Raw genomic sequence first — 9,511 nt, 5'->3', positions numbered from 1 at the left:
GCGGCGGGGCCGGGCGCTCCGGCCAGGGGACAGTCCCGCTGCAGAGCGGGGTGCGCCGCTGGGGGAGAGCGGCTGCCCCTCTAGGGGGTCAGTCCCTCTGCAGAGACTGGCGCTGCCCCGCTCCGGTTGCCCCGGGGGGGGGGTGGTGAGACCTAACCCCTCTGTCGTGCCACCGCTGCCATGTGAGCACACAGGGGGCTGGGCCCACTAGGGATGGTTCCAGCGGTTTCTTCTCCTTGGTGGGGTCCAAGCCCTGGTGCTGCACACACTCATCCCCAGCTCTGGCAGGGCGGCCTCCTGCAGCCTGTCTTTAGTGAGCCTCTTCTTTGATGCCTCTCCCCCGGCTCTTGCCAGCCTAGGGAGACTGGTTGCTAACCATCCCCCTGAGCCTACATGATTAATGCACAGGTAGATAAACCACAGCTATATAGACCATGGTTGTATGGAGGGGAGGCTATACATTAATGAGCATTTTGGTTTGGCAACACCTCTGTTCCCAAAAGTCCTATTTCACAAGGACACAGCAGATCCAAATGCAGCATCTGGTTATAAGAAACTGTCTTGTCATTCTCCATCCTTCCTTGGGGCTGCTTTTCCCCCAGTCCCCCAGAGCTGGGTATCCTTGCCTGTCAGGCTGCCTGAGGTTCTGGGGCTGCTTGTCTCACAGTGGCAGATCTATTTAGACTAACTCAGAAATTTAGGGGGAAGGTTTCCTATTTGATTTCTTTCATTAGTGCATATGGCTTTTTTTCTTAACAATGGGTATCTCAGTGTTTACCATCTGATTTGGCAAAGTGTAGAGCACTGTGATTTCTGTCTCTGAATTTGCCTGAAAGCTGGCCAGCTGACCTGTGACTTGGAACATAATTTGCAAGTGGCATTATTAAAAAAAAGGAGGATACTTATTGCCCCTTTGTGAGAATGGTTTATAGTAGACAGACCTCATTGAGAAACATCATTCAGGTAACAGGTACTTTAAAATCTGACTAGATTCAAGAAAGTCTCTGAGGGAATATGTGAACAAGGGAAATAACATTTGAAAAGAAGCAAATACACAGGTAAAATCAGTACTTTTAACTGCCTTTTCTTTAGCATGCAACTTGTGACAGTTCATCTTGTTATCTGTGCTTAGGAAGTATACAAACTGAAGGGAAAATTATGTATCATATAAGATGTGTACTAAACAGAAACAACACACTTGGCTCAAGCTACAAAGTACAATCATTTTTAAAGTGAAACCAAGATGTTCAAATCTGAAAACTGTTAGAACTTGTTTCATGAGCATAAAGAAGTCTCAGGCCTAAGAGCGGTAGGCCACACTTGGAGAATTGGCAGAAAGACTGGTACTGACCCAGTACCGGTTAGTATGTATGAAGTACAAACCAACAGGTGAAACCCCACCTTTATCTTTGTGATTTATCTTTTTCATTAACACTCTGGCTCCAGTATTAAACTCGGCTTTATGTATAACACTATACTACTATCCCTGAATAGTTCACAAAACCTAATTCTTCAGCCAGTACTGCAGTTGGCCATTTTTGCCATAGAGTTCTGAAAATAGTAATTTTGCTATCACTTTCCTTTGGGCTGTAGGCTTACCTACCTACCCTAACAACCCACGTCAGCCTCTATTAAACCTGATCTTTCATCCCCCATGAGATCTGCCTTCCCTAAAAACAAAGGCTCAATCTTCAGCTGACCTCAGACTATCATGAGAAAAGACTTACCTATTTTTTTGCCCAGGCACAGACCCTGGTGGAAGATGGGTCACTTGAAAGATAAGTTTCTAAGTACTGAAAAAGCAAGGAACCAACTCTAGGTAGAGGATGAGATGGTGGGAGTACAAATTCAATTCCTGGAAAGTGAAATGTATCAGACTAACAAGAGGATGTTCTTAGAGTAGAGGTAGAGGGGCAAGGCCTGACAAACAGCATGGAACTAATGGATTGTGCATCTTCAGAAGGCAGGAAGTAACTTTTCCAGATCATTCACATCTAACATTCACAAAGGAATAAAAACTTTGAGGGAAATCCTTCATAAAGTTTTGCCAACACATCAGGTTTGATCACATCTATGTGAAAAATATTTTTAGGCATGTGTTTTTGACAGCACTTTGTATGTTGCCAATTTCCCTATTTGCTTTTGATAGCAATTATGTACTAAAGAAAAAAGTTACAAAAATGTGACGAGGAAGAAGTATTAAAGCACAAAATCTGGCAGTGGAATTTAGGGTCAAATGTTGTGTCTGAAACCACTTGTCATTTTTCACCCCCTCTAAATGACTGGATTTCAAGTTGATTTGGTCCATCCTAAAGCAGCAGCAAAGTGAATAAAGCCTTAACTTGCTTGATCTGGTCAGTTCTGTGAAAAGAGATGAGCTATTTCATTAGCAAACCAAATAAAATGACCCATGTCCTCTCTGTGGTTATTCCATACCAAGGTTTACTCATTTCTTGAAATACAAACCTCCATTTGAAAGGCTGAGCTCCACAAATGCTTTTTATTACATATAGACTATGTTTTTTTAATAAGTTTTCCCTCTCAAGTCTTCATTTACTCTTGATCATTCACCTTTTCACATAGCAGCAAGGAGTAAATGCATTTTTTTTTTTTGTCTACTCTGAAATATAATCCATTCATGGAGTTCTCTTACCTGCAGTTACATGAAAGCAGCTGATGGTGATCGTGAATAAGCCTTATGTGCTATGGAAATCTTCAACTACTTGCTAGTCTTTGTAACACCTTTTGAAGGCCCTTCTTTCCCTAAACATGTTGCTGTTCTTTTTTTGTTTGTTTTGTGCCATGTGTGAAATACACATCAAGTCATGGCTTTTTCAGGAACTAGTACTATTTTATTTTAAGCAGTGCCTATTTGCAATAAAAAGCAGTAATTCTGGGTCAGTGTCAGAGCTAACGTGAATTTAGGCTTTGAATTATAAGACTAGCTCGGTAAGCACAAAACATCTCGAGACCTCATGTTTTTAATATTCTCTGATTTATACCCCTGCAGTATTTAAGATAGGCTAACGGCTTGTTTCCTGGAAAAAAAGCAATCAAGAGCATTTGCCTAATTATGGCATTCCTACCATTTTTTTTTCCATTCTCCAATTTCCATAACAGGTGCTATAAATTCTGTAAGGCAACTACCTCCAAACTGCTACTCCTAAAAAACCCTGCTCTGCTCTGAAAGTCAAATAATCTTTCCATTCTACTGATCACCCCCAAACACAACCAAGCCAAACTACATTGATAAGCAATCAGAAAATGGAAGTTTGGTATTAGAGGTTAACTTGAGATTTAAGCCAGGATTTAAATTCATTCATGCCCTGCAGACTAGATGGGTGACATGGAGCTGGTCCATGGGCTGGATCAGGCAAAGAGAACCCCTCCCCTCCTCCACCACACCCATTCCAGCAGACATTCCAGCTCTCTGCCTGAAATAATTGCCCGCCCCTGAATTGATACACCAAACAATAGGTAAGAAATCCTGAATACACCACGAGCAGAGCTGTGGAACAAGCTGTGGCAATTCTTAAGTCACTTTTCAGATGGAGGGCACACTTAAACTTACTGCTAAAGCAATTACACTTTTATACACTAGAAACAAACTACCATACTTCACGCAAGTGATCTGGTGCTAGAACAAGCAAGTCATGAACCAAGGACACTATTTCTTTTTATCATACAATATAGTAAGTATTGGAATTTTTTCATTTTTAGCCTCAGTCCTTCAGAAAAAAAAGAGGAAGCACTTGGTGTTGCTCACTCATGTCAAGGGGCATGCATTTTGTTGCTCAATTTTTTGTAAGCTTAAATTTCTTTCAAGGATTAATTTCCATTTTAATTGCTAGGTTTAAACACTGACTTGCTCATTAGTCAAGGAAATAAAACAGCAATCACTTTCAGAAGAGCACCTACCACATACGGCAGTCATTCAAAGCCCTAAACCAGGGATGTTACCTTTTGGCCCCATGAGGCAGACGACTGGCATGGGGCCCATGTGCAGGCTGGAGCAGACCTTGGAGCCTGGCACCATCCCTTCCTTGCCCTATACACCATGATTGGGTCCTGCAGGCCTAACACTGCCCCCTGCATGGCAAGATTGGGTTCCAGGGGCCAAGCAACACCTCCTCCCACCTTGATTGGGTCCAAGGACTCAGCAGCACCCCTCCCACCACACAGGATTGGGCCCCAGGGGCTCTGTACAACCCCTTCTCTACCCCTGCATGCTGGGATTGGGTGCCAGGGCCCCACACAGCCCACATCCCATGCCAAAAGGGAATTGTGGAGGCCTGGTGCCATTCCCTACCAGCTTGCCACACCAGCGTTGGGCCCTGGGGCCCAGCATTGCCCCCACTGAGCCCTCTGCATTGGGATCAGGTGCCATATCCAGTGTGCAGGGCCTGGGGATCCACATGGACCTGGAGGTTATCAGTAGGGGAGCAGTAGCACCACTCCCTCACTGCCAAATTTCCAGACCACTGAGGAGCCTCACCAGCCAGATGACGTGATGCCACAGACCAAATCTGGTCCATGGGATGGAAGTTGAGTACCCCTGTTCTAAACTAGTAGTGTAGGTGATTTCTTATTCCCTCCGAGCTACTGTTCTCAGTGCCTCTCTACTTGTAACAAGTACAACCATACTACTCTACTAGATGCAATGTGGCATGTAAATTCATTAAAATCAAAACTAGTTTAGAAACTTCTTATGTAATCACATTAATATTTACAAAGACACTCTCAGGCAATGGTTTAAATGGAGTTGAAGAGATTTGCTATATTTAAATTTGTTAATTGAGATGTGAAGCTCTTGACTTTAACAGCAAATGGGGGCAAAATCTGTTCTTCAGCTAGAATCCATTACTTCTCTGGGTCAGAGTCATCAGTAGTGTTAAAGAATGCTTTCAAATGAGAAAAAAGTTTAGGTCTTTCTTTATAGACCATGGTTACTGTTGTATGCATGCCCAGCCAGTTTATATAACGATGTTCTTCTTGCCTGATGTTTGGATTTGGTGGAGCTAAAATTAAAAACAAAACAAAACAAGTCAATCCTTTATAGTGAGAAAGTTCCACCCATACATTTTCCATTTCATCATTGCTCATATTATCAGAGTATCTGAGTAGCTACATTTCTATTCAGTTTTTGGGGTTATCTACAAGGGTGTTTCAGAAATGTAATGGTATGTTTAAAATAAAACCCATTTTGCACACATTGAGGAATACTAATGGTGGCTACTGGCAAACACACCCAGAGTTTACAACGATGTAGAGAAATGATGAAGACCTAGACTAGTTTACGATCATTACACCCAAAACAGTTTTATTTCAAAATTGCTACTCATTTCTGAAACCCTCATACATCCCAACATTGGGAAACGGATTAACTTGAACACGTGTACACTGCAGCGTAACCCAGGGACCTGAACAAATTTGCGTACAGGTTTTCCTAGTCAAGGGAGTAAAGCAGCATTCATTTTCACAAGGTCACTCTTGTCCCCGGCACTCTCACCTCCAAAGCCCTGAACTAGCAGCATACACAATCCTCCTTATTGCCTTGTCAGAACTACTCTGTTGAGTTTAGCTTGAGCTAGCTACTGAGGTGTCTGTTCATAAAGACCTAGACCAGTGGTGCCCAACCTTTTCACCCTGCAGATGGGTAGCACTAAGTCCTTGCACAGACTGGAAGCAGTCAATGGGAACTGAGCTGGCTGCAGGGAGTGTGCAGCCCATCTGTCTGTGTGGGACAGGGACAGGGCAGAGCAACCCCAATCTGGACACATGCTAGAAATGGGGAGGACTGGACCAGGAACAGGGCCTGGCCCTAATCCTGCATGGCCCAGGCACGACTGGATCCAGGCACATAGTGCTTCCATTGCTCCTCACTGCCAAATTTGCCAACCTATAGGGGATACCAAGGCTCACAGGCCACACTGGGCCAGCGGGTTAGAGGTTGAGCAGCCCTGACTTAGGCCAATGGTGGCTTAGGAGGATGAGAAGGCAACAACCAGCCCCAACTCCTGATCTTGCCTTTACTGGAGCTGAGGGACTCTGCCTGCTGTCCAAATGGTAAAGCTACAGGACATAAAATCTTTTAAAAAGGAAAATACAACCAAGACGTATCTGCCCTATGACCCACCCCCATTCCCCATTCCCCGCCCCGCGCCAACACACACGTGCTCCAAAGCCCGTGAGAGGTATGAGCCCAGAACGCCCCACCCCCATTACGCATGCGCTGCGCAAGGCGGAAGTCTTCCTATTTCGTATGCGTGGGAAAGGCCCCATTGGAAAAAGACACCTCTCCCCACTGCGCATGCGTACCAGGAAGGCGGGTTGGGGGGTGGTTCACATTGTTAGGCTCCCTGTGGCGCGAGCTGTCTTCGCCGCGCAACCTGCTGAAGTAGATAACGCAGCCCAGCAGAGTCCATGAGCCCAGCGCGTACATGCTGGCGAAGCGCTTGCTCCGCACCTGAGCTTGAGCCCCGTTCATCTTTGCCTTCGCCAACAACGGCAGAGCCTATTGGCCGAGCAGTACAGCCAACCCGAGGCGAGGAAACGTGGAAAGGCTTCCGGGGTAGGAAGGGAGGGGGCCCTGCCGGTTTGTGCACGCATCACGCATGCGCAGCTAAGAGGCCTTGCTCCGCCGCTCCGTGCCTAGGTGTGGGCTAGGGTTAGGGTTATTTGAAAGCTCTCGGGCTCACGCGCCATTCCTGAGGCACCAGGTGTTGGCTGCAGCCAAAGCTGGGGACTTCTGGGTGTGCCAGTGCTCGTGCTGGGACCAAAGCCAGAGGTTCCTGGTGAGAGGGGCTTGCCCCTCCACTGGGGGTCAGACCGATCTCCCTATCAGGCAGAAATTTTACCTCTAACTGGGATCTCCTGAGGGTATATTGACAGTGTTTCATAGAAGCAAGGCACTGGCTGTTGTGGTTCCCCTGTTTTACCCCTGGCAGGTTAGGATGTCAGGACTGTCTTGTATCAGGATTGATGGTTGTCTTATGTAGAGTTTAGGTTATAGATTGCATAGGATGGTTTGGGTATTGATGATCTTGCCTGAGGCAGGGGGCTGGACTAGATGGCCTGTGGAAGGCCCTTCCAGCCCTACTTCTCTGACTTACCACCACCTTAGCCAAAAACTTGGCCTGCACAGCCTCCATTTCATCATCTGTAACAACAGGGGTGATACCTATGGATGTAGGGTAGGGAAGAACTTCCATTCCAAGTCTGAATGTTAAAAGTCCTTGACAGACAGTAGGTAAGTAGAAGTATAGGTACTGTATGCAAACAAACAGCCCAGCTCTTTTATAAGTTCTTGTTTGTTCATTTTTTATAATTAACCAGCCCTGCAGTAATTGCTGATTGAGGCTGAGTGCCATCAACCTCAATAGCACTTCTCTGCCTGTGGTAGATCTCCATTCTTGGCCTCCACGAGGATGCTTACACCAACACAGAAACTGATCGAGGGACAGATGTGTTACTCTGTGGACATGTACAATCCTGCAATTTCTGAAGAACCACAACCGGGATTCACATCCAAAAGGCCTTGTGTGCAAGACCTTTAGGCCTTGAGATAACCTAGTATGGGTAAACAGCAAGCAACTCAGGGAGCTTTTCCAGAAAGCAGCAATAAAATGAAACTAAGGAACAGAGTCTACATTAAATGATGAATTAAAAAGTACTTCTAGACCAGGCAACAGCACCAGGAAGGACTATGAGAAAGATACCTAGGTATTGTTCACAGGAGCATACAAGCTTCTTTACAAATGGGAAGGAACAGGCCACATTGTAAAGCACTCTGCATAAAGGCAAATATGCAGGTTGATGTGGAAAGAAAAACACCCACCCCTACCCTTTATTTAAAATTTAAATAAAGTCTTCTAGGTATATTGTAGGTCAGTGGTTCTTAACCAAGGGTTTGCAGCCCCCTCTGGGGGCCACAAGCAGGATTCTGGGGAGCGTACCCAGCCTGGCAAGGGGAGGAGCCACTTCGGCGATACTGCAGGTAGGCGAAGCTCTATGCTGCTACTGCTCAGGTGAGTGGGGTCCCAGGATATTTCACTGCCAAGCCCTGCCTGCTGCACCCAAGGCATTGCAGGCAGAGCTGGGGAGCCAGGCCAGTCCTCTCCTGTGCAGGGAGCAATGGCAGCTCCACAGAGGGGCCTTGGGAAGAAAAAGGTTGAGAACTCCTGCTATAGATAACAGGGTAGTAGTGATGGCAACTGGGTTAGTGCTATAGCTGAGAACTTATTTGGCCTGCAGACACTCTTGAGTGCTTCTGCCCTGTAAAATGAATAGAGCCTAGCTCAACTGCAAAGGTTCATGGTGACTACAGGATTAAGAACAGGGGGGAAATGATGTTTTTACTCAGAAGATTAACCATGTAATCTTAAGCCTGGACATACATCCTGCTGTTAGTCATTCTTCAGACTGCATTGCAAGAGGATGACTCGAGTTAAAATGAGATGTTATATACCAGGAGCTAGTTGTACAAAGCATTTTTATATTTACCAGAACTAAAGTTTAAAATTTGGTTATAGAAACATTCTTGCCACACTTCAACTATTATGAGGAGTGGAGCTCCAAAACCACAGACAGCATTGATACAGTTATAAGTATAAGGACTTTTTAATGTATCATGAACAAGAATTTTTGCTCTCTAACAGAAGGCTTACATGCAGTAAAGCAGATCAGTCCATGTACTGGTAGCCTGTGTGTGTGGCATGTGGTAGACTAGGGAGGAGACAGGCAGCAAAATGGCAGATGGGGCAGGGAACAGAACAGAGCAGCAGATCAGGCAGGAAGCAGAAAGTAAGGCAGCCAGTCAGGCAGGAGAAAGGGATTCAAGTGACTCAGGAAGGATGTGGAACTAATTTATGACACAGTTGGCAAAAAGTTTGGTCCCTGCTACAATACAGTGTGAGCCTAACTGTAAGAGAAGATGTGTACACAAATCTATTTAGATGAAAATCCAGGCTGAAATTAAAAGCAATTTAGACAGCCCCTATGCTTTGAATCAACATGACTTTAGTATTTGAGAGAAGCAGGTGTGAGTCTTTTTGTATGATGAAGTAATGAGTCATCTTTAGATCTCAAGCAAAGAAGGAAGGTAGATCATGTGCAATTTTGATGTGGTGGAAAGTAAATTCTCCACACCAGGGCCAAATTTAACTTGAAACCCATTAACGGCTGCATCCCCAAGAACAGGAACGTGCAGTCTGCAGCACCATAAACCCTCCTGAGGCACTGCAAATCCATGTTAGCAGCACAAGGGGTGGGGAGCATGTGGCTGCAGCATATGCTGCCCAAAACTAGAGCCTGGCCGGCCAGAGCCACACTCCAGCTGCCAACCAGGCTCTGTGTGCCTGGATCACTGCTGCTGCAGTCCCAAGTGGACCCCAGGCAAGGCTAGTAGGGCCAGTGCAGATGCTGGCTCCAGCTTCCCCTACCCCACTTGGTGCAATTTGCTGCTCACCACACTGTGCATACAGGGGCATGCCTGGGGACAAGTAGCAGTGGC

This window comes from Crocodylus porosus, unplaced genomic scaffold (genome assembly GCF_001723895.1).
Source record: "Crocodylus porosus isolate Cpor-Errol unplaced genomic scaffold, CroPor_comp1, whole genome shotgun sequence".
Lineage (NCBI taxonomy): Eukaryota > Metazoa > Chordata > Crocodylia > Crocodylidae > Crocodylus > Crocodylus porosus.
The sequence above is the reverse complement of the archived record's forward strand: the minus strand, read 5'-3'. Positions refer to the sequence as shown.